Here is a 21,720-nt window from a genome sequence, read left to right on the forward strand (position 1 = left end):
CCAGGACTCTTCTGCTGCTGTGAGCTGCCCTGTTGAGTACAGCCTGCTTATGTCGACCCAGGACTCCAAGGAATCTCCAAGTGTCAGTCAGTTAGCCCCCTGTTCAAAGCTACAGGAACATAACAGGCTTTTCAAAGTCGATGTATCTTGATGCACTGCGACTCAGCCTGCCATCAACTCCAGCACAATGCAGCTGGTGCTCACTGCTGACACATGTCCTTGGAAGCCCAGGCAGCTACTTCAAAGCTGGCGCCGCATGACGCTGACACTGGCCAGCGCAACACATCTCGTTCCCTGCACCGACGCACCACAGCGCAAGTGTCTGCCAGCCCCTCCGGATTTCTCAAAGATGATGCAGGACCTCGCATCACAAGCCTCATTGATGGTCATCGTCTCTGCCACTGACTGACTCATCTCGACGCCGGACCTTGCATACCAGCTCCTCGTTAACTGTTCCCTGAAGTGGGTCTGTGCCGCTGGAGTCAAGGAGTTCTTATCACAACGCCCAGGCTACAAGGTACTTTCAGCTGATTGAACTCAATCCTGTATCTGGCTCAAGTCAGCCTGAACTTGAGATTTGGACCCAGTCTCCCATGTCCATATAACCTCAGTTGACACTTTTTGCTTCATAGCTCTTGATTTCTACCAAACCTTTGAAATTACATCTCTCCGGGGCCACTAATCAGATTTTTGTCTTTTTGGTGTCAAATAATTCATTAATATATACTCTGTTTTTCTAAATTGGTGTGGGATGTTTCCTGTGTTGCGTATTCACTTTATTACTGTTTGAAGTGCAGCATACATATTTTACATATTGCCTCTAAATTAATCCTGACTGCTTTTGTGCAAAGCTACCAGAGGATCAAGCACAGGTTAATTTGGGGTTTGGTTGTGTTTCACTCTGGCTAGGATTTTGGACGCTGCTTGAGGCGGGTCTCGCCCCCCCTAAACCAGGAACTCAATTTAACATTGCTGTTCTGAGGGTAGATTCAGTACTTGTTGTTGTGCAGTGCCATACATTGATTCTGTGTAACACGAAATTACCAGAAAATAATATGATATCATGTCAAGTTTCTTTAAAATTCTCCTTGATTGGCTCTTTCGCTTTTTCCAAATTCACCCTCATTCTACTTCAATGTATTTGTCTGTGGCTGCACCTGCAAGGATGGAATTAAAGCTGGCCAACCTCCATAACTACACTGTGGTGGGCTTAAGGAGTTCTGTAATGAGAGGAGACTTCCTGCCAAAAGGAACACCAGGAAGCTGGAGCCCCAGAAGGCTCTGAGGGCCTCGGTGGAAGTTCATCAATCACTGGCAGACGCAGAGGATGACTAGGAGGGGGAGGAAGATGTGGAGGACCTGGACACAGGTACTAAAGTGCAGTATGCAAGGAAGGAGTATATTTCCTTCCTGAATTGGAAATCCCTTCCAGAGAAGAAAGCAGTGTTGCCTCCCAAGGTCTGTCCCTAGAGGAGCTGGCAGACAGGAAGACTTAAAGGTAGTTTAGGCTCCAGATGGCCAGACTTAAGATAGAGTAAAATAAACTGGTCATGGAGTTGAGGAGAATAGCCCATGAGCTAAGTCTAAGAGAGCTGGACTTCAGAAAAAGCAAGCAGAGCCCAACAGCAATAGTGGCAGCTTACCTGCATTGCCTTCTGGAGACGAGAGGGTCCACATTCCCAAGAATCTGGTGCCTAACTTTACTGTAGAGTATGTTGTGGATACGTGGTTTGAAGCCTATGAGGTTGCCTTGGAGATGCACAGGGTCTCTGAAGAGTATTGGGGACAGTTTATGGAGACACACAGGAAACAGCATTTACATCTTATGCGTGACAAAGCATGCGATTACAATGCAGTTGTTACAAAGACGGCGTTGTTACAATGCAAGCCATTACATCTTAAGTCGTTTCTACGTCTTGCTGTAGGGGGTGCGCTAAAATAAGGAATAGTATCATTTACTATTCCAACACCTTCTCTACTATTGCACACGCTCAAGTTGGAATAATAAATTATACTATTCCTAAATCCAGCGCGCCCCCTACAGCAAGTCGTAGAAACGACTTACGATGTAATGGTTTGCATTATAGCGGATGCGATGTAACATCGCATATTGGAGACACATACCTAATGAAGAGAGGGATGCCCTGCTGGCCCTGGGAAAGGGGGACCGGATGAGGTACCCCTTATCAGGAAGTATGGCCTCGTGCCAGAAAATTACAGGCAGAATCTGCCCCATCAGTCCTGGGTGGATTGTGTGAATTCTTTTGCAAGGCACTGGATGGTTGGGTGAAGGGCAGTGAATTGAAGGATTACCTAAGTCTGTCAACAGGGGTAGAGGAACACAGAAACCATACGTGATATTTATATTAGTCAAAAACCTTATTCTTATAACGCAAAAAGCATATATTATGCAACCACAATAGAGATCTGTTTTATAAAAAAGACAACACAGCACCTTCTTTCTTTTGAAAAAGATTATTTCATATCCTTAATCTTTTCTTTCATTCATAGATCTTCATTTCATTGTACATGTATAACAAAGTACAGCCTACGCGTTTCGTCCCAATCTCACGGGACTTCTTCAGGGCTGTTAAAAAATATACACATAAAAAATGTCTTTAGTAAAACAACAACACAAAATACATAACAAACATCAGTGATTACAAAAGAAACAAATTATCTTTACATTAAAAAGAACCCAAATGGGATGTAATCAACATGTCTTGAATTTAATTCCATAGACATGAGTAGAGCACGTATAATTTGTGAACAGTTTATTCAATGTAATCTTAATATTTCAATAGCACACTTTTATTGTTGTGTCAATCAATCCCCTCCTTCCTATGTATGTTGTAATTCACTGTATGAAAATTGTCTTTACTCTAATTAATCAATAGGAACCGTGGTGCATTACATATTCAATTGCCTCTATTTATAATGTTTAAGTCCCAACTGTGAGGCAAGTTCTCACAACAAGAAGTTCAAACTGTGACTACGGAAGGACCTCTCCTACCCTCCATTTCCTGTTGGATATAATCCCAAAGTTACAGTGTTGTCTCTGATTCAGTAGAGACTGAAACATGAAAACGCTTCATAAAATATGCACATTAATGCGAGTTCTAATAGAGTGCCAGAGATTATTCTGCCATAGGTGCACCACACTCACATAGCCTCTTAAATGTAAAGAGCGTAGAACACACCAACATTTAAGTATTAGTTGGTCCAATTCCTCAAACAAAATGTGAGGGACTGTCCGGGACTGTCTGGGACACAGCCAGGGACTTTGAGTAAGGACTGGGTAGAAAACGTACTGCGCCCAGAAAGAGTAGTACAGCACTGCCCAGGATCACACAAGGAGTCAGAGGAGAAAAAGGGATCCAAAGGTGAAGCCTATACAAGATGGCTAAGACTCAGAAAGGAAGGGCACTCACAAGACACTTTAGCATTCAGACTATCTACACCCAGGACAGACTTGCAAGACATATATATAATACAACATTAACAATAAAGGGGAGTGTGGGGTAAAGCACTCAGGAGCTCCACACGGTAAGACTGAAGCTGAGTAAGTTCCTCACCCACAATTGCTGTTACAGATACTGACTGCAAATATCCACATTTAGGATATGCATGCAAAGGCAGGGTCTGTGGAGCTTATACCTATGGTAATGTTATAAATGTAACTCAAAGACAATACTCACAGTGAACAAAAAACACCACCTAGGTAGTCAGCTGTGCCCACGGATCCTGGCGATCAAACAGGAACACGCAAGGCAGTAACAGCATGGGGGTAGAACTAAACACAAGCACAATAGACAAGGAGCTAGCAAGGAGGAGTGCTTAACAGGAAAGGAAGGAAATCACAGGGCACACTTGGCAGAAAGCAGGTAACAAACATACAAGGTAACAGAAGCAAGACAACAGAATAGAAAGACAGCAAACTAGAACTGGAACCAAGGAAATGGGAAGAAAGGCAGGGACAGGAAAAGGATATACAGAAGGGGAGGCTACAAGAGTATGCTAGAATAGTGCAGGTTAAGGAATCAAGAAAACAAAGTGTTTGGGCAGGAACAATAATTGAGCTAAGGCTCAGGAGTCAAGGTAGCACCGCAGGCAGTGCTGGTTCAGGAACAGGGAATTACTAAAGCCCAGGAGTCAAGGTAGCACTGCAGGCAGTGCTAGTTCAGGAACAGGGAATTTACTATAGCTCAGGAGTCAAGGGAGCACTGCAGGCAGCACTGGTTCAAGTGAACAGGACATAGCTACAGCTCAGGAAACAAGTAGTCAAGAGAGCACTGCAAGCAGTGCAAATCAGGAACAAGAAATAGCTGAAGCACAGGAACAAAGAATAACTATAGCTCAGGAACTCAGGAAACAAGGTAGCACTGCAGGCAGTGCTAATTCAGGTACAAAGAATAGCTATAGCTCAGGAACTCAGGAATCACTGGAAACAAGCATATCAAAAGCTCAGGAAACACTGGAAACCAGGATCGGTCTCACCGGAAAACAGCTACAATGACCAACACTGGGCTGAAGGGAGCTGGGGCTTAAAAGAACTCACAGTACTCATGTGCATCAGGCATGAGCAGGCTAGCAGCAGCCAGCCACAGGTGAGCTGAATTCCTCCACCCATCCTTGGCCTGCAGGGGTGGAGACAAAGCAGTGAGCAGGGGATTATAGGTAATGGAGTTTCCAGCATGAGCAGACTGGCTTTCACAAAACCCGGCATGGATTGAGAATGGATGTCAATTCCTAAATGATGTCCAAATGCCTGCAAGTCAGGATATGCATACAGGGGAGTGTCTGGAGGCGTATTAGAACACTGGAAAGCCCCACAATTCGGCCCCCTGGTGGTGGGCACGTGAGCACAGGGAGTGAATCGTGACACAAATAAAGCATCAGTCACTCCAAAGTTAATCAGATCTGTATATTAGACGTCGAAACAACAAGAGAGAAAAATAATACATTTTATCTTAGTATTGGATTTTTCTGTTATTTAAATATACTAGATGTCAAACGACCACCAAAACGCCCTTACCGATAAATACTTAATTCGCATCTACAGACCGCATCGACAAACGCTGTGTGCGCCACAGTATTTCATTCGTATTCACCAATCTAACGCACAATATAACTTGATTTCAGGGTTAATAAAACCATGGTCTCCGGTCTGGGAAAGAGATGGGAAGCAAACCGTTTATAGAATAGTGCAGTGAAACCACCAGGGCCTGGGGCGTTAGAAAGTTACGTTGGCTGATGGCCACCAGTATCTCCTGGCGGGAGATAGGCACTCCAAATTCTCGGTCGCAAGTGCTGAAAGGCGAAAAAGAGTGCAAAAATCAAGGTAAGCATGGCGCAGCTCCTGGGGTACTGAGAATGCAGTGTACAGTGAGTGATAAAAGGAGCGAAAGGCTTGGAGGGAATTTATCTGGAGTGGTGGTATGTACAGTACAGTCATCGCCCCTGATCTCCCCCAGGAGTTGTTCGGTTTGACAAGCCTGCAGTTTGTGGGCCAGTAAAACACCTGGTTCATTACACCACCCCCCCCCCCCCCCCCCGCTTGACGAACAGGGTTCCTATTCTAGCAAGGAGGTGTTGGCCTTCTAAGGTACTGAGTTCACCTCAAAACATCAAGACTGTCAAGACCTGCCTCCAGTATATGAGGGAGAGTATTTATGCTGTTGTTCGAGGTCAGCCAGGTCGGCAATTAGATTGGTCCCAGTGAGATCCCTCATGCGTTTAAGGTGCGTCTTCCTGGATGAAAGCTCCCCAGAACATTGCCTTCAGGGCGTCCCAAACTTCCTGCCTATCCACATCCCTGGTATTGTTGAGGGCTAGGTATTAAGTGAGGGTAGAGCTAATCCCACAACCTGGTCACAGAGGAGGGAATCGTTCAGGTGCTACGAGGCCCCAGAGAATGGGGAATGATTCCAGCGGATCGTTACCACCATGGGGCTGTGGTCAGAGAGAGTGAGAGGGAGTTGGTCCACCTCAAGGAGATTGCCCTTGAGTCTCCTGTCCAGGAGTACAAGGTTGATCCTCATGTATGTGCAGTGAACTGCAGAGTAGTTGGAGTAAATTGCTCGTTAAGGGGTACTGTGTGCGCCACACATCTAGAACGCTTATATCCATCAACCACGCACGACCCTCCGAAAACAGGACTGGGGTCCCACTGGGGCTATGCTACGATTTACCTTGTTGTGCACTGAAGACCAAATTAAGTTCATCACCCAATATCAGGGGGCCCACACGAAGTCTGTGATGGTTTGTAGTATGGAGCTTAGGAAAGACTCCTGGCCAGAGTTGGGGGTGTATATAGAGGCAATGCAAAGGGGCTGGTCATCCCGGGTGCTGTTAAGCACTACCCACCTGCCCTCTTTGTCTGATTTGTGGTCATGCTAAGTGAAATGGAGGGGTTGGGAGATAAGTATCGCTATGCCTGCCTTTTTAGCCTTGGATGAGGCATGATATTGGACCTGCAACTTGCTGGAGTAGAGTCTACGTGTGCTGACTCACAGGAGGAGAGTCTCTTGCAAAAGGCAAATGGACGCTCCAGTCACCTGGAGCTCTCCCAGGAGAGCGAGTCTTTTAGAGGGGTTATTAAGACCTCTGATGTTGTATGTGACCACCTGTAAAGTGAAGGAGTTAATAGAGGTAGAGGAGGATAAGGGTTGCTTGTCCTAGGGAGTTCCATGATGGGCTGGCAATTCAATGGAGCAGCAGAGAGTGCCGGTGTAATCGCAAACCCCTAACCAGTAGCATTATTACGGACTCTGCTATGGGTGGGGATGCAACCTCGAATTTCCCCGAGGGACCTTCACAGGTCAAAATATGAAGGTGGCATTTCCCTACTAAACAAGAGGAAATATTATTAGGCTGTACACGTCAGCAAGGTTAATGATTGGGCGGAAGCAGACTGGGATGACCTGACGTTTAAACGTGATAGGGCACAAATGGGGGAAAACAGCTATCTCCATGTACTGTGTGGAGGTAGATTACAGTAGCTGCGCTTCCCCTGCCAAGGAGGCGGGGCGGGTCCGAGAAGGGGAATGGGAGATTGGGGGTAGGGGGGGTCCGGGGATAAAATAAAAAAATACAATAAAAAGAATAAAACTTACCTTCACACCACCGCCGTATCCCGCCGCTTCACACTTTTCCTGGTTCTGGGCACAGGCTCCCAGAATGCATTGGGGCCAATCCTGATGCTGCTGGAAAGCAGCATCAGGATTGGCCTGAGCACCTGCAACTTGTGCTCCCAGGCAGACTGGGAGCCTGTGCCTGCTCTCTCCAGCCCCAGCAACACAGCTGGAGCTGGAGAAAGCTTCACTGCGCATGTGGTGATGTGGAAATTTAGCTCGCAAACTGAACATTATCTGCGCCATCTTGCCCCTCCCCAGCACCACGCGCAGCGAATGCACAGCCGCCATTTTAGGCACCCCACTCTCTCCCCGCTCACTCTCGACCGCCAGCGCTTTCCCCTGGCGCTGCAAGCATCCCCCGCGCGCCGGCCACCCCCGCTCTCTCATACAGGCCATAAACCCTCTCCTTCTGCGCGACCCTGCTACGGAACCACTTCCAACCGACAACCCATACATGGTCATGCCTCTCCTTTGATAACCCCCTTCCTCTGCGCCCCATTGTCTGAACTGGTCCCAGGCCATCACCTAGCCCTGCGGATGCAGTTTACTGCCCCTACTGTAAGGGAAACACCCCACATCAAAGGGATTACAGTAGATCAAAGCCCCTACCCCCTGAGACCCGGCCAGTTGCACACACCCCCGGGAATTAGCGGAATTCCCTGCTGCGCGATAGCCATCTCCCACTGCGGGTAGGGTGGGAACTTCTACTGTATCTATGTGTGGGATCGGATCTGAGCCGGGGCTTCAGGGGATGTTCTTTCAGGCATCAAGGGAATCTCAAGAATGTACTATATGTAATAAAGCAATAAACCAGTGTATAAGAGACCAGGTCTCAGAGATGCAGTTAGAGCACCTCGTGACGATACCTTGCTGTCTGATCTGATGTGTTCTGCTCCGACGGAATAAAACTTTTTTCCTGCCTTCCAGTCTCCGGCGCCTGCCTCTTTCATTGGTAAATTATCGAGTGGTATAAGAGGCGATTACCGCCGGGCAAATACTTGAAAGGTTATCGACTGAAACTGCCGCTACCATTTAACAATTGGCGTCCCAAACGTGGGGCCCATCAGCGACACGTGGATCCAGTGGGAGAGGTCCCGACGACAGAGTGAACGACTGCAACGATCGGGAGAGCTCCTGCCCAATAGACCCTCGTCTGGCAGCCGATCATCCGAACTTCACTGGTTCCGAGCAGACCTCTCTCGAGTGATCTACGGTCCTGACTGGGAACCATCAGGAGTGCCGCGGCAAATATGGAGAATAGAGGACGATCGGGCGCTGGAGGCGGAAGACGAGAAACTGTCCACGCGGTCCGGGTAAGGTCGTGAAATACGACAAAAGTGCGAAATAATTGATTGATTGTTTGAATACTAGTATTGCTCATTGATTGTGCTCATTGATTGTTCTCTTTGAGATATTCGCTGTCTACAAACGGGGAGGAGTAGAAATACTCTCTCTCTCTCCCTTTGCAGATAGTGAAGGGTAGGTAACGCAGACTTTTGTCCCCGTTGAAACCCGTCGTGCCTATCTTTATCTCCCCATTGATTGATTGTCCGAACATTGATTGTTTTGAAGAATAGTGCTTTTGAGATATTCTCTGTTTGCAAATAACGTAGAATAGGAATATTCTGTCTAGTCTTTGCAAATAGTGAAGGGTAGGTAACGCAGACTTTTGTCCCCGTTGAAACCCGTCGTGCCTATCTTTATCTCCCCATTGATTGATTGATTGATTGTCCGAACACTAGTTGTTCGATATTGGTTCTTTGGAGGTATTCTCTGCTTACAAATAACGAAGAATAGAGATATTCTGTCTAGTCTTTGCAAGCAGTGAAAAGATAGGTAGTGCTGACTTTTGTCCCCGTTGAAACCCGTCATGCCTATCTTCTCCCCACTGATTGGTAGTTGGTTCTGCCCGGACCGCTTATTAGAGGTGAACCATCCGGCTCCACTGGAAGGCACCCCTAATAAGGACATGTTCACTAAATATGGACTAGTCGCCGTAGCTTATAGCAAGCTGTGGCATAAATATACCAAGAAGGACCCCGAAAGTCAGTGGCCACTGATGGGATCCTTCGACGACCATAAGATAGAAGCGCTAGAAATAGCTCTGCGTAGCAATAAGACGACGCCTACTATGCTTGACAGTATCGGCATGTGGCGCAAAGAAGCAACGCAACGGAAAAAGAGGGAAGAAGTAAAAGCAGAAAAGGAATTACGAAAGGCAGCTCACCTTGCCGCTAAAAAGTTAGAAGAAGACATAAAAGAGAGAAGGGAAACTAAACTAAGACAGGAGCCCCAAACCTCAGGCCAGTACGCTGTTAGGACCCCTTCTTTGCTCTACCCTGAGTTGTCCTCCAAGCAGCGAACGAATGACGAATTACTGTTAGGTCCCCCGATCATTTACATGCCCCCTCCGTATGCACCCTCCCAATCAATAGTACAACACCCACAACCCCCGAACACGAGCGAAAGCAGTACAGGGGCCTCGGCCCTCACGGCCTCCGCGCCGGCTGAGCCTCTTGTGCCGAACCCAACGTCGACTACAACGTTAGACGACCATGAGATAGGAAAGAAAGAGTCCACCAGAATGAATCGATTAACTAAGGGTGAACGAACAGGAATCGACAAGATAGTAAAGGCACTGGTAGGATCCTTTTTGACCTTACAAAAACTAAAATAACGCTAGGAGTTAGCCCTTTGTGGGACATATGAAACCAAGGGAAGGAGTCAAGCTCACGGTCGAGACGACCACGAGGTAGCCCGACTCCATTACTCTCGCTACCTAAACATGTCTGCCCTACTGCCCACCCCGCCCAATAAGCATGACAAAATCCCGCACAAACGGAAGCCTGCTGACACCCACCATCGACGTCACCGAACTAGGGCTAGATCGCGCACAATTGGGCTATGTTATTTTTCCGATTGCACAGTCACCTCCTTGTGCTCGTCATCTGACTACAAATATGTACAAACACTCCAACGAAGTAATGTAGTTATAACATTTTAATAACTTATAGGATATAACAAACACACCAACAGGGTAAACAGGTTAAAACACGTTTTAAAACAACTATTTACATGACGGTCTGCTGCAACCTCCATCCCAAAGCCTTAACGTCCACGTGACACCGTCCTCGCCTCTCCTTCCTCGAAATTGCAACATTGGCCTGTTTTGGGCGGTCCCTCTTAGTTGACTTTGGGCTATAAAAACCATGCAAAAATCCATTGACATCAGTGGCGAGCGATTGTGCGAATAGGCCGGAGGCTATACGAAGCGCCGAAGTTCTGGCAACACCAAGGCGGAGCCCGCCACGCTGTGCGGACCTTCCCGTTTTCTTTCTTCTTTCTTCAATTATGGCTGCTGCCCTGGCGGGGGGAGGCGACGCGGACGGACCTCCCCCACCTCCCCAGGTGGAGGCTTGCCAGGCACCCCAACCACCTTTGACTCGCCGGCCAGCTAAGCTGCACCCCAACCGTCTTTAACTCTCCGGCCAGCTAAGCTGCACCCAACCGTCTTTCACTCACCGGCCAGCTAAGCTGCACCCAGCCATCTTTTTCATCGGCCTGCTGAATTTCACCCTGGCACGCCGTGCGGATCTTCCCATTTGCTTCTTCCTTCAATTATGGAGGGTGCCCTGGCGGGGGGAGGCGACGCGGACGGACCTCCCCCACCTCCCCAGGTGGAGGCTCGCCAGCAGATGAGGGCACCCCAAACCACACCTTTCACACGTCGGCCAGCTGAGTTGCGCCCTGCCACTTCATTCGCCGTTCGGCTGAGCCGGCACCCCTGCACGCGGCCGCCAGGCAACCACCCAAGCACCGGGTTCACCAGGACTGCCGCTAGCGCCCGACGTGAGGAGTGGGCCCCCGCAGCAAGGTAATCGGGGACCCACCCCGGTGGTGATACCATCCAAACTGCTGTCGTCACTGCTACTGGAATCACCCCGGTGGCAGCACCACCCGAACTGCTGCTGTTACTGCTGCTGGCTCCTCTCCGGTGACTGTACCGAAGAGCTGCTGCTACTGCTGCCCTTGAACTCCGGCGGTCGACCCCTCCGGTTCCAGGCCTGGCCCACCGTGAGACAATTCTGGACTCGAAAGCTTGTTTGCTAGGGCATGGGCCCCACCCTTGACAGAACGCTCCCCTCAGCCTTGCAGAATTGGTTGGAGTCATTTGACGTTCGACTCCTGCGGACTTCCGGTAAGGACAAAACCACCACCATTGCTCTTTTTGCCCCCGGGCGGCAGCCACCTTGCCTCCGCTTGATACAGTGAGACAGTAAAGCGTCGGCGGAAGAACCCGCCTGCTGCCCCGCCCTAAGAACAAACCGTGGCATTGCTACAAGGTTGCAGTGACGCAAAGTTGACGCTAACGAAAGTTCTCGAACTACCGAAAGGGATTCTGGTTCAACTGCTAATTCATGGAAAGACTTAGACTGTGCACTGGCCCGACCCCGCCCTAAGATGGCGCTGATGTAGGAGTGGCCTACAACTCCTTGTGGCGTTCCAGTCACGTGACATTTGTGTTAAAAAGAGATATATATATATGTATGCGATGCTTTCACACATGGCGGTGGGGGAGAGGGGGGAACCGATTTTTATGTTAATCCAGTGTTGCTCATGTTGCTCGACGCCTCTCACACCGTGGCCGGTCTGTTGCGGCTGTAGGCCCGTATTTCCATACTGACATTGTTTTAAATAAAGGGCTTCTTAAAAAGGAATTACGAACTCAGTGTCATGACTAATCATCTAGGTTGTTGAAGGTTTTTCTTTTGAATAAATGATTGTTACTCCTAAGCGAAAGCATACAGATAATACAGACACAATTTGCCTAAAAATCTTTTTGTTTAACGGAATTTGTACCCATCACGCCTGCCCTTTTTCCAAGAATTGTCAAATCAATAATGAACTATAACTTAAGGTATATGTCGCATGCAAGGTATGGTATCCTGCACCATAATACACGACCAATTGAAAAATACATGCACGACCAGGGAACGCGAATTTAGGAGATGAATGAACTAGAGCATCTTTGCCTCAAACTAAAAAATAATGGGTCCGTGGTATTACCCAACCCTGCGGCTAGCCTGGTACATGGTAGGTAGAACCTTTCGTGTCTGCGCGCGCTGGGGTATTTTGAATACTGCACCTCCCCTCCCCTCTTATTTCCCCTCTATAGGTCACGACGAAGTTCCGACTGAAGAGTGGAGTGGACATGGACCGCACCAAGTTCAATATCAGGGAAAACATAGACAAACGTTGTGAGATAGTGTGTAAAATTACAGACCACCATTGAGAACATGAAAAACTGTATGATATGATTGTGCGTGTGTACTACGATTATACGATATGAATGTGTAAGCATTTCATGTTCGGATCACTTGAAGAGAGCGTCATTGTATGATTGAAGTGTGCGTCCACCGATCAAAGGGAGGAGAATAAAGGGTCAGACAACCCATAAGATGAACTACAAAATACTGAAGGTACGCAGCATGCATAGGAATAGAGGACAGGAAAGGAGAGGTCCCCGTGCTCGACGCAGCCCTGAGTCTCCGTCTTGATGCATGTACTGTCACACCCTATCCGGCATTTGTGTGTACGTGATCACCGAATTTATGTCTTTTCCCCGCTTGTGTTTTCTTACATGGAACAGACCCATGCTACTCCACGTTGTGTGTGCACCAAGTGGCCTATTATCTTACCCATCTCTCTCTCTCTCTCGTTTTGTGTCGTATGTACGCCAGAATAGCCTACTTGATGCACACGTCTCTCTCTCTCTCTCTCTCTCTCTCTCTCTCTCTCTCTCTCTCTCTCTCTCTCTCTCTCTCTCTCTCTCTCTCTCTCTCTCTCTCTCTCTCTCTCTCTCTCTCTCTCTCTCTCTCACACTCTCTCCCCCTCCCTCGCAAAAGGCTCTTTCTTGCCCTCTTTCTTCTTGAATAAATTAACGACATACACCTCTTTGGTAAGTGTATAATTGGCCTGAACACAGTGGTGTTCGAACGAATTGATAGAAACAAAAACGACCATACTTTACCACGTTACTACCTCTCCTTTTTACAAACATTAAGCCTAATCGGCTGAGAAGGAAAGGACAGGTAAGACGACTGATGTCTCCCAATCTGACCCACAACACGGGGACTATATGTCAGTGGTTTTTGTTCTTAAAGGACACCATCTCCACCACCCAGAATTACCCCTGACCAATTGGCCCGGAATAGAATGTCTAAAGCACCCTGTTCTCCCAAAGATAACTCCAGCCCTATACTAGCCGTCTCAGAGTATCCCGAACGAAACAGCTGATGGCCCCTGTTTTAAACTGATAAAGGGTCACCTACTGTATGAAAAGGATACTCGTGAACGCATGACCATAGCACCTCGCACTTACGGGTATTACCAAACCTTGCATTATAGGGCGCAGAAACTGACACCTGGAAGGCCAGACGATGGACAGGGACACCCACAGAACCCTACACCACAGCAGTAATTAATAGATTAGTAACACGCACATTAACATCAGAGTTAATAGACACCAATCATATAGTAACAGATAAGAGCATTTCCGCAACTACTCAGTGGTTGGGAGAGAGAATGAAGTATGTAAATGTCTTCCCTGCCAAGATCTCTAAGACTTTCGTTTCTTATAACCTATTCAAGGATAACCTGCAGCCATCGGAAGAGAGGGGTCGGATGTGACGCACAGTCTGGCTGCGGATCATAAAACATCTATGACATCGACCAAGGGGGAAGCGACGAAGCAACAAGAGTGTGAGACGAGGCACCATTATCAGAACGATGAGCGCGAAGGGCTACATCGAGGCCCCTGCTCACTGACCAGCGTGCCTGAAGTCTTAACCCGTCGGGCCCGATTGATGGGCCCAGTGCTGAAAAGATTCTGCTCTCCTTGGTCCGCATTTTTGATCTGATCCCATGCCACCCCATTCTCTCTTCCTCTTTCATTTGGACTATGACTTTGACCTACTACCGAGGAACAAAAGGCCGGCACCCTGTCTCAAAAGTACCTGTGGTGAACTGTGTTAAGGAACAGGACTGTGATCAAAGAACAGTGAGTGGTCACACCCTGCCACGTGAAGAAATCGGATTTGAGCTGGACCTTAGTTCCACCGCCGGTGCTCAACAGTGCCAACGAAAGAAGAACAACAATGAGAGCTTACCAGTGATAGCTCTTTATAAACAAGGACACTGGAAAGAAGAACCCATGTCAAAGTTGAAAATCCTCTCCCAACCACCTTATTATATTAACTATCTTCTTATCAAGTTTTCATGATGTTGCATCAATCACTTCCGACTGTACACTGAGAAGTTAAGAAAATGTAACTTTGTATAGTAACATTCATACAACACCAGCCATGTACACAACTATACTGCAACTTTGAATGTACTTCCTCCTCGCCTGCTTCATCAAACTGTATGAGACAATGTACAAATGTGTCAGATTACTCCTGCCTACCCTAAAGACTCTGTATCTTTAAATGTGTGACGAACATTGACGATACTGTAACTGAAAGGCTAACAAAGGCGAATATTGGCCGGACAAGCTGGCGAGATATGTTAAAAGGGAGGACTGTGGAAATTTAGCTCGCAAACTGAACATTATCTGCGCCATCTTGCCCCTCCCCAGCACCACGCGCAGCGAATGCACAGCCGCCATTTTAGGCACCCCACTCTCTCCCCGCTCACTCTCGACCGCCAGCGCTTTCCCCTGGCGCTGCAAGCATCCCCCGCGCGCCGGCCACCCCCGCTCTCTCATACAGGCCATAAACCCTCTCCTTCTGCGCGACCCTGCTACGGAACCACTTCCAACCGACAACCCATACATGGTCATGCCTCTCCTTTGATAACCCCCTTCCTCTGCGCCCCATTGTCTGAACTGGTCCCAGGCCATCACCTAGCCCTGCGGATGCAGTTTACTGCCCCTACTGTAAGGGAAACACCCCACATCAAAGGGATTACAGTAGATCAAAGCCCCTACCCCCTGAGACCCGGCCAGTTGCACACACCCCCGGGAATTAGCGGAATTCCCTGCTGCGCGATAGCCATCTCCCACTGCGGGTAGGGTGGGAACTTCTACTGTATCTATGTGTGGGATCGGATCTGAGCCGGGGCTTCAGGGGATGTTCTTTCAGGCATCAAGGGAATCTCAAGAATGTACTATATGTAATAAAGCAATAAACCAGTGTATAAGAGACCAGGTCTCAGAGATGCAGTTAGAGCACCTCGTGACGATACCTTGCTGTCTGATCTGATGTGTTCTGCTCCGACGGAATAAAACTTTGTTTCCTGCCTTCCAGTCTCCGGCGCCTGCCTCTTTCATTGGTAAATTATCGAGTGGTATAAGAGGCGATTACCGCCGGGCAAATACTTGAAAGGTTATCGACTGAAACTGCCGCTACCATTTAACAGTGACAGCTGGCCAAACACCTCATGCGCAGTGAAGGGAGTGCCCTTCGTCGAGAACGGTAGTGGATACATGGAAGAACTGGAAGAACTTATCCAGGCAAATAGGTTGGTACCACTAACTGACTCCAAAAACACCTCTATGGGAGGGTACCAAACTTAGGCCCGTGGTGACTTTGCAAGGATTTTCTGATTGAGGTGCCATTGGCTTATCTACACTGGGGAATGTCTGGGATGCTAACAGGGTGGGCTCTTTTTCCTACTTAAGGCAAAAATATCAGATGTCGGAAACACAGTGGCTACATCATGGTTGGTTGCATCAAGCTCTCCATGAGTTTGTGTCATTAGTTGATGAAACACAGGAACTTTCCCTGTTAGAAAATAGACTCCAGGACTGGAGGGTAGACAAGAAACTGATCTCACTGATGTATGGTACAATAATGAGAAATACACAGGCGCCCCTATTGTTATTTACAAGGCAAATGGGAACAGGACCTGGGGGAGTTAGATGAGGAGGCTTTGGGGGAAGCATTGCGTTTCCCTGCTACTGTGGCAATAAAGGCAAGTTGCAGATTGATTCAGGTCAAGATCCCACATAGAGTGTACTATACATGCACTCTGCTCTGCGGGATTGGCAGAGCGGCTGTTGTGGACTGCCTAAGAGGCTGTGGTCCAGAGGGTACTTTACTATGCATGTTGTGGAACTGACCCTGCATTAGAACATTTTGGGAAGCTGTAGGAAAATCACTACAGGAAACGCAGGATTACCCTTGGAACTGATGCCAAAGATGGTACTCCTGGGGGTGTGGGACCCAACAGACCATTCACTATACCAAAAACAGTTGATAAACTTCAGCTGCATGGCTGACATGTGGGACATTGCACAGAACTGGAGCTCAGGACCTCCCCTTACATACAGAAACTGGGAGATTGGAATGGAATTCTGTAAAATTATGGAAAGGAAAATATGGGGGAGCTGGGACATGACGGGGGTAGAATAGAGGCTTAAATGGTATTCCTCTTATATAGGTGGTTGCGGTTCCGGCCATCTTTGTCTTTGGGGACTGCAAAAGTTGGAACATTGTCAGTGACTAGTGCTGAAGAGAATAGCAGATTTTGAAATAGAGGGTGCATTTGAGGGAAATGAGCCTAATCCTGGAAAGAGGGTGAATAAAAGAAAGGTGTCCTAATATATGTTTGTTGTATTTGTAGTAAATAAACTAATAAAATAAAAATAAAAACATTTTTAAGTACTTGAAATCAACATAACAAGAAGAACAAAACAACAAATTGTGGCGTGCCAGTCTCCGAGAGGTCCATTGGGTCATGTCACTATCCATGGTGAAACTTGAAGGAGTGGGTTTACTGGCTGTGTTGACCAAGAGCTGATTCCCAGTCTCCCCCGCCTGGCAGGAGGGTAAGGGAGTAGGAGCACCGCAGAAAGTTGTACCCAACCATCAATTACAAAGGGACAATCACTTAGTCACAAGCTTGCGTGGCATCGTTAGTGAAGTGACAGAGGTGTTCCATAAGCCGGGATCTACTGGATTCTATTTCATTGGGGCTAGGTCGGAGTTGTCCCACCCATCTTGAGACTGTTTGCCACCCAGATGCTGGTGTCTGGCCCCAGTGCCGGGTGCCCCCAACTCCACTAGCTCCATGGGTACCCCCACGACATTTCACCTCTGCTAGTGTGGCCGAGGAGTGGGCCTGGCCATTCCAGGTGAAGAGGAAGAAGAACAGATGGGCATAGTGATACTTGATGTTCTAGGCGACAAGGAAGTCTGTGACAGGTTTGAAGTAGAGCCTCTGGCCAGTGTGGTGGTAAAAGATCCTGCAAGAGGAGGAGTTGGGTGCCGTTGAAAAAGATGGGACCCCCTGTTGTCATGCCATGGAAATGATCAGTTCCTTGTCGGTGAAGCGGTGGATGTGGATGAGGAGTATTTGAAGAGTTCCATGTCTGGAACAGTAGTTGGTACTACCTTGATATGAATGTTATTACAATGCAATCTGATCTCCAAATCCTCACATTTCTCCTGTGGGATGAAACATCGATCCTCCAGCTGGGGAATCCGTTGTTGGATGGTCTCACCCTCTTCGTTGAGTTTATTGATGGTGATTTCGGTTTGGGACACTCTGTTGCTATATTGTCGATATCCCGTTGGAGGTCAGTCTTGTCTCCCTTGATCTCATCTCAGAGCTCCTGGAACAGCTGGAGGAGCGGTTCTCTGGTAACCTGCTGCGGCTGGCTGGTGAGTTGTAAGGTCCGCCTGTGCTGGTCAGGGGCAGTGAGTGCTCTCCCAAGGGGTGCTGTGCAAGCTGTTGGATGAATGCCTTAATAGTGGAATCTTTCTTGCCCTTGCCTCCGGCCCAGATTCAAGTAGTGGCAGCTGGTAGTGACAAAGTGTGGCAGTGTGCAGGCGGCCAAATCTCTCTCATGGTCAGGACGCGGAGGCCCCAAGAAGTCGCTGAGTGGTGTGTCGTCTAACATGTTGTCTAACATTCTGGGTGCGTGGTGTTCAGTGCAAGCAGGCCCCAAGGTCGCCTCAGGGGTGTGGGTTCACAAATCCCCGAGGCCACCTACTGAATGATATATTTTTTTTTTTTAAACCTTTTTTTATGCCAGTCTGGAACACAGCTATTCAGCCGACATCCCGGAGGTCCGGCAGCCCATTAAGTACAACACATGAAAGTGTCCACAGTTCTGGAACAGGAAAAACAAAGGTTCCTTTTTAAAACAAACCTAAAGAAAATAACACAAGCAAGGCAGTACACACAATGATCTCGTGCCAGTTCCCGGTGGGGGCGAGGCCCCATTCCCAAAGTCAGGGCAAAGCCACCGGCCGGGTGGATGAGGGAGAAGCAGAGGCGCTAACATTCAAGCATATAATCATCATAAAAATCCCAAGTTGGAAGTGAAGCTAGGGGGAAAGTTGCCCCTCTAACGGTTCAGAGACCGGGTACTGAATGGTTTTTAAGATGGTCTCACTGCCCCAAATGCTATACCAACTACAGAATTACTACTACACTATTCCCCCTATGTGGTTTCGACAGATAAATACAGTTTTGACTCAGTTCCTTTGAGGGGGAGCGTGCATTGCCCTTCGGATGTGCTTCCAGTCCGCATATTGTGGCAGTATTGCTGCACCCGATGTATGCTCCTATTATGCCGCGTCTCATCTATTAATCATCAATGGCTGGTGGTACAGTGTGCAAGATGACCCTGCATATGCGAAGGAGAGGTGGATGATGGGCGATACTTCCTTGCTTGACTTCCTTTATAGTGGGGTAGGGTTCCCTTCCCACTGCAACTCAAGCCATTTCACTTACATGGAGGCGCTCCCTCCAGTGGATGGGGTGGTGGGGAAGATTGACTCAGAGTACACCTCTGTGGGAGGGTACTGTTCTTCACCATGTGGCCCGCTGAGTGGGTTTCAAAAGTGGGATAACATAGGAATATCCACACTGGGAGACGTTATGCAGAGCACGGTATTGAAATTGTTTCAGGAGCTACAGAATGACTATTACTTACACCGTACCCAGTTTAAAAAAAATACCTACAGATGCGCCATTCCATATCGCCCTCTCTGCGAGATCTTCAAGACCTGCTGGAGTTCAACCCACTAGAGGGCAAACTCTTAATGGGTGATTTATGCACTCACAATATAAAGCATATCTACCAATCCCAGATCACACATAGCACCACCGCCCTGCCTGCACTTCAGGGGACATAGTTACTTTATAGGATGACTGTACGGAGGCCTTAGCGGCCCCACTTGGGGCAGCAATCTCATCCCGGCTTCACCTGATTCAGTAAAAATATCTCCACAGAACTTATTATACTAGATCTTGACTATGGTGCATGGTGTCATTCGCTCCTCCCTGTTCCTTTGCTTGCTGTGGGATTGAGGAGGGCACCTTCCTCCATACTGTCTGGAGTTGAGTGGGTTTAAAGCACTTTTGGCAGGGAGTGACATTCTGCCTTCGAGAGGTGCTTTCCTGGGAAATCCAATTAGACCCTAAATTACTCTTGCTTTATAGCATAAAGGAAATTGGAGGCAAGAGACACAAAAGACATTTATTATTTTTGGGTATCACACTGGTGAAAAGGGATATCGCCATATTGTAGAAGGCCACTACTACCCCCTTGGTGGGAACCTGGAGGAGGAGGGAGGATTACTGCATGTGACTAGAGGTCACAGTGTTTCAGGCGTGAGGATGTCCACAAAAACATTCAAAGATTAGGCAACAGTGGGCCGATTACAGAGGCATATCCCTGTCCCCAATACCCACCCTAGAGTCCCAACTTGAGGCTGAAATACAACATTTTAATGCAAGGCCTTGTGAATTTGCAGAAGAGTCCTGTTCTGCATCTAAATTATGATTTTATTGCTGAATTGTGGGGTATGTGGGGGTGGATGTGGACCAACTGTGCGTGTTGTAATGTTTTAGTTGTTTCTGAGAATTGCTGTATGATTTCTTATTTCTGTATGAAGGCCATTCCGGCCTGAGTATTCTGCTAAAATCCAATAAAATCTGTTATAAAGAAAAAAATACAATTTTGAAACAGCCACTTTTAGAAAGTTAAAAGAACAAATGACGTACTGAATGCTGAACAATGTAAACATTCACCCCCAGTCACAAGGATATGGGTTTAATCCATCGTTCTTTCCTCACCACGCCCCCCATTTTGGACCCAGCCATATGCAAATCAGTCTTGAGCTTGCCCCTCATGGTAACAGTCCAACCCAAACTGCCAAGCCAGGTCCTCCCTGGGCCGGAAATCAAGCATCCTGGGACCGGTTTCGGGGCATCACCCCTCATCAGCCAAGCTAGCTTGAATCAAGTGGCGCAGTGAGCACGGTACCCACATCTAGACATACCCTTCCCACTTAGGGCAACAAAAGCAGAAAGAATAAATGATGGATGGAATGTTGAACAATGCACACATTCACCCCCAGTCACAAGGATCTGGGTTTAATCTGTAGTTTTTGCCGTAATTTTATATTCAATCAATCAATCAATCAGTGACACTTATAAAGCGCGCTACATACCCGTAGGGTCTCAAGGCGCTGGGGGGGGGGAGCCGCTACTGCTCGAACAGCCAGGTCTTCAGCTTCTTCCTGAAGGAGAGGTGGTCTTGGGTCAGGCGCAGGTCGGTCGGGAGGGAGTTCCAGGTCTTGGCGGCCAGGTAGGAGAAGGACCTTCCTCCTGTAGTCGCTCTTCGGATGCGGGGGACGGCGGCGAGGGCGTGGTTGGCTGATCGGAGGTGGCGTTTGGGAGCGTAGAAGTTGATCCGGCTGTTGAGGTAGCTCGGGCCTTGGTCGTGTAGGGCTTTGTGTGCGTGGGTGAGGAGGCGGAAGGTGATTCTTTTGTTGACGGGGAGCCAGTGAAGGTCTCTCAGATGTCCGGAGATGTGGCTGGTTCGTGGGATGTCGAGGATGAGTCTGGCTGAGGCGTTCTGGATCCGCTGGAGTCTCTTCTGGAGCTTGGCGGTGGTACCGGCGTAGAGGGCGTTGCCGTAGTCCAGTCGGCTGGTGACGAGGGCCTGGGTGACGGTCTTCCTGGTCTCGGTGGGGATCCACCAGAAGATCTTCCGTAGCATGCGTAGGATGTTGAAGCATGCCGAGGAGACGTTGTTGACTTGCCTGGTCATGGAGAGGGAGGAGTCCAGGATGAAGCCCAGGTTGCGTGCATGGTCTGTCGGTTTGGGTGCGGTGCCCAGGGCGGGAGGCCACCAGGAGTCGTCCCAGGCGGAGGGAGAGGAGCCCAGGATGAGGACCTCCGTCTTGTCCGAGTTCAGTTTCAGGCGGCTGGTCGTCATCCACTCGGCTACCTCTTTCATCCCTTCGTGCAGGTTGGCTCTGGCGGCGGCGGGGTCGTTGGTCAGGGAGAGGATCAGCTGGGTGTCGTCGGCGTAGGAGATTATGCTGAGGTTGTGTTTGCGTACGATGGCCGCGAGGGGGCTCATGTAGACGTTGAAGAGGGTGGGGCTCAGAGATGATCCTTGGGGGACGCCGCAGATGACTTCGGTGGCCTCTGACTTGTACGGTGGTAGGCGGACTCTCTGTGTTCTCCCGTCGAGGAAGGAGATGATCCATTCCAGCGCCTTGTCCTGGATTCCGACGTTGCTGAGGCGCCGTACTAGGGTGCGGTGGCAGACCGTGTCGAA

Source organism: Triturus cristatus, chromosome 2_1, assembly GCF_964204655.1.
Source record: "Triturus cristatus chromosome 2_1, aTriCri1.1, whole genome shotgun sequence".
Classification (NCBI taxonomy): domain Eukaryota; kingdom Metazoa; phylum Chordata; class Amphibia; order Caudata; family Salamandridae; genus Triturus; species Triturus cristatus.